Consider the following 4,823-nt stretch of genomic DNA (forward strand, 5'->3'; position numbering starts at 1 on the left):
CAGTTCCTTTCAGATAGGCTGCAGAGAAATATTGAACATATAAACATAGGGCCATAGCAATAACAGCCTGTAGGGCTGTGCCTTACACACAGTCAACCTGGATTCGATTCCTGGAATCCCAGATGGTCCCCCAAAACTGCCAGGAGTGATTTCTGAGCACAGAACCAGGAATAACCCCTGAACACTGCAAGGTGTGGACCAAAACAAACAAACAAACAAAAAAAACAGTATAAGCTTGTCATGGAACAAACCAGAATAGAGAGTTTTTCTTGGATTTTTGTTATTATTTGTTTTGTTCTGGGAATCCATCTAATAGTGATCGGGTGCTACTCCTGTTTCAGTGCTCAGTGGTTGTTCTCGGCAGATGCTCAGGAGACCACTAGTGCCTGGGATCAAACCCAGCTTTTGTACATACAAAGCATTTGCTACAACACAGGGATTTATTTTTCTGACCCCTCGCATTAAAAATGACATTTTTATTGTAATATTGTATTATAATACTGGAACAACATTAGAAAAATTTGTTTATGATTTTTAACCTCATATTAAGTGAATTTAGTATTGTAATTATTTATAAATTATCAATTTATAAATGATTCAAGTAACTTTAGCTTTAACCTAAAAAAGTGCTCAGGTTATAAAATTTTGGAAATCAATTATACTTCTAAATGACTGCTTTTTTTACTTGCTGAAATCATAATGCAAACATTGAATAACAGTGATACCATTTAAAGTCTAACTTTCAATGACAAGATTAAGAGCACATATTAAGTAGTTTTTAACTTTAATTTATGACATGCTAGTAATGTTAACTCTGTTGGGCTAAGATGAGACATTAAATAGGTCATAGCATTTCATAATTTCTGAAGCCGTTTTCAGTGCTAATTTTTTCTCTTCTCTGACTAAAATTAGGTACACTGATGTAGTCTATTTTGTTAAGTAAATGTGAACAAGCTTGAAATGGTTTATTTCCTGGTGGAATCATTTAAATGACCATGCTTGATCTAGCTACTGCAACCATGGAGAGACTATTAAATGTAATTTCAGATAAAAATGGCACAGGATAGGAAGATCTTAGAATACTAAACTTGAAACTTGAGCACAATTGACCTTAAGAGTCCCAAGTTCTACAACAAAATTTATATAAACAAAATGTATATTTGTATTGGATTAACCTATTGAAATATCAATGTACTTTGTTGCGCAGTGTAAAAGCCTACATTGGGAATGATCATGTTTCACAGCTTTCATAACCACTAATAAATTAAAGTTTGTTTTCACCTAATATTAAGTTATCCACCACCACAGTATCCCACCTCTAGTATGCTGGTTACATGGTTCATTGGCAAAATAATCATCCCATTTGCCAAACTTTTTTTTTTTAATCTGGGAAAGCAGAAGCTTGGGTCATACAACAGTACGTAGGGGAGTACTTACTGGGTTTTAAATTGGGTTGATTATGTTCAATGCAAGTGCTTTAACATTTTAAACTATATTTCCAAACCCAAAATCTATTTTTCATAATGGCAAAAATATTTATTTTCCCCTATCTTTCCAGTAGTTACATGAACTATTGTTAAATGGCTATATTTTTAAAATTTTGTTTATGCTATTAGGTAACCCAGTTTCATTATATTTTATTTCAGTTTTTACAAAGTTGGGGGGGTTGTGTATTGGAATATGGGAGGGGTGGTAATTGTGTTGTTTTTCTTCTGATGGCCAGGTAATATTTGTGAAATAAGTAAATAAAAGAATTCTTTTTTAAAAAAACTCTATTGATTGATTGATTAATTAGTTTTTAGGCCATGCCTGGGGGTGCTCAGAGTTACTGCTGTCTCTACACTCAGAAATCGTCCCTGGCAGGCTGGGGACCCATATGGGATGCTGGGAATCAAACTGGGTCCCTCCTGGGTTGACCACATGCGAGGCAAATGCCCTGCCATTATGCTATCTCTCCGGGCCCATAAAATAATTTTTTCCCATAAAAGAATTCTTAAGGACATAAGTTCCCTCTGGAGAATTCCATGCTAGTGAAAACTGGAGTTAAGAATTTTTCGTTTTTTCAAATCAAAGGTGCTGATATAAATTTCAAGTAGAACAGAGTAAAAAATACTTTTGTCCCAAGCTAGAGAGATAGAACAGCAGTTAAGACACTTGTATTGTGTGTGACCAACACTAGTTCTATCTCTAGCACCACATATGATCCTCTGAATGCAGATTCTGGAGTAATCTTTGAGCATAATCAATAATAAAATATAAAATAAAATATTTGTCCAACTAGGGAGAGAAGAGAGATTCTTCATTTGTTTAAAGATAATATTAGCTTCAAAACAATCAGGTTAAATTTTAAAATGGGACAATTTGGCTATATTTAAAATGATAATCTATCATTCAAATTTCTGCTAGAATATTAAAAGATAAAAATGTTTGCATACTTGACTATACATTGGATTATATAAAAAGAAGCACTGGTTCACTGGTTGAAATTGCAAATGCAAACATTATTAGAAAATAAAAATAAAATGTCTATAAAATACTAAATATTTTGTCCAGAATGGTGTAGCAATAAAAATGTGTGTGTATGTGAGAGTGTGGTGTGCCACCAAGAAGCCCTAGGCCTCATATATGCAAGGTAAGTAATTCACCACTAAACTAGATCCACAGAGTTTTTGAACCACATCAAGCAGTTCTTTGGTCTGCTTCTGGCTCAAGGGTTGATCGAGGTGGTGCTTGGGGAACCCTGCACCACAGGAAATCCATGTCAAAGTCAACCACATGTACATTTATAAAGTAAATGTGTAGATCATACTCTTCATAGTTTATAATCATTGTGTATAGTTTATCACGTGGAAGTCATGTATAACTAAATACTAGGGAGGTTAAAATGTTCAGAAATAGATGTATCTTATTACCAATTTCTGTTTCTGGATTCTTTGACTCAGTGACTGGCAGAATTTGTCTTACTCATTTTAAGAGACCCAAACACTTTTATGTCATTAATGTGTCATAATTTTTAAAAGTACTATAATGTTTTATAGGCCAAATTTCATTCTTGTATTCTCCCCCTAAAGAAATGACTAAAGAGAAAAATTGTTTAAGTTATATCTATCTTATATGAAACAACTGCCTTTTGTTCACCATTTTAATAGTAATTATTAAATTATAACTTCAAAGAAGTGCTATATCTCCACTTCTTTAAGTCTTAAAGAATGTGGGTAAGCTCTCACTACTTTTAAAATTTCATGAATTATAAAATTTGCAATGTTCAACCATGTTTGATTCTGATGCTGGCATTCCAAGCTTTTATAAAACACAATAAAATATTAGCAATTTCATTCTACTGGGCTCCCTGCCTTCCTCTGACTTTTCTCTTGGGAGACTGAGTATGTGTGTGATTCACTATCACAGATGCTAAAATGAGAGAGAGAGAGAGAGAGAGAGAGAGAGAGAGAGAGAGAGAGAGACAGAGAGAGACAGAGAGAGAGAGACAGAGAGAGACAGAGACAGAGAGAGACAGAGAGAGACAGAGAGACAGAGAGAAGAGAGAGAGAAGAGAGAGATAGAGAGAAAATTATCTGCCACAGATGCAGTCAAGGGAGAGGTGCTGGGGGAAAGACAAGAGAGAAACACACATTTCATGGCAGGAAATGTGCACTCATGAAGAGTGTTGGATATTATATGACAAAAACTCAACCATGAACAACTTTGTAACTGTGTATTTCATGGTGATTTAAGTAACTCATTTAAAGAAAACAAAATTTGAGGGCAGAGAGATGTTGCCATCCACTTAGGGGGGCACGCACCAAACATGGCTTTTGCCTTCCTGGTGCAGTGTCTAATTTCCCTCCCAAGAATTATTTGCCAAAAGGCCCGTTCAGAGAAGTCAATTACTGACCCTTTGCGTGGATTATTGGCTATAATTCTGTGACATTACATTTTCTCTTTATTTGAATTTTGTCTTTTTCTACTACAGATTTAGATTTTCTACACTCACAAAGGAATTTCAGTACCAAAAGCAAGCTGCCAGAAGTTCCCTGCTGGCTTAGTACATTTGCAACTCAAAGCTCACCAGCTACCTCTCATTCTGTCAACCTTCTCACTTTCAAAGGCCAAGTCAAAACACAGCATCTTCAAGACAATGGTCTTCTCTCCCTACTTTTGAGCCTCAAATCAGGATGATTTCTGTCTTGGGAACTCTCTCTGTCACTTTGAATACCTACTTGCAAACAGGTTTGGTCAATGTAGAATTAGATTATTTCACTAGGTATAATTATTATATCCCTTTCCTTAGTGTTATTCTCTTTCTTTTATCAGATCATAGGAAGTGGGTCTTAGCCCCTAGCTAGAATACTATTTCCCTCAAGTTAAGAATATTTATTATCAGGAGTAAACCAGTATTCCTGCAATCCCTTAATTTACATCAGTAATAACACCTAGAGCCAGAAACCTATTTGATATGTAAGAAGTATGTAAGTCTTCCTTTTATTCTAAGGTTATAAAACACCTAAAGCTATGTGTATTTGCCCTGAAATCAAACGATGTACATTACATTCCTTTCATGTTACGACTGCCTCTCTTTTCCCTTTAAATACTCCTTTGCCTAAGATTAAATTTGTCGAACTCTTGCCAGAGATGTGTTGACCCTACACATACTCCGTGTGATATCATTATTTCTTTCTCTTTTTTTTTTTTGTGGTTTTTGGGCCACACCTGGTGTTGCTCAGGGGTTACTCCTGGCTGTCTGCTCAGAAATAGCTCCTGGCAGGCACGGGGGACCATATGGGACACCAGAATTCGAACCAACCACCTTTGGTCCTGGATCA

Source organism: Suncus etruscus, chromosome 5, assembly GCF_024139225.1.
Source record: "Suncus etruscus isolate mSunEtr1 chromosome 5, mSunEtr1.pri.cur, whole genome shotgun sequence".
In the NCBI taxonomy this organism is placed as follows: domain Eukaryota; kingdom Metazoa; phylum Chordata; class Mammalia; order Eulipotyphla; family Soricidae; genus Suncus; species Suncus etruscus.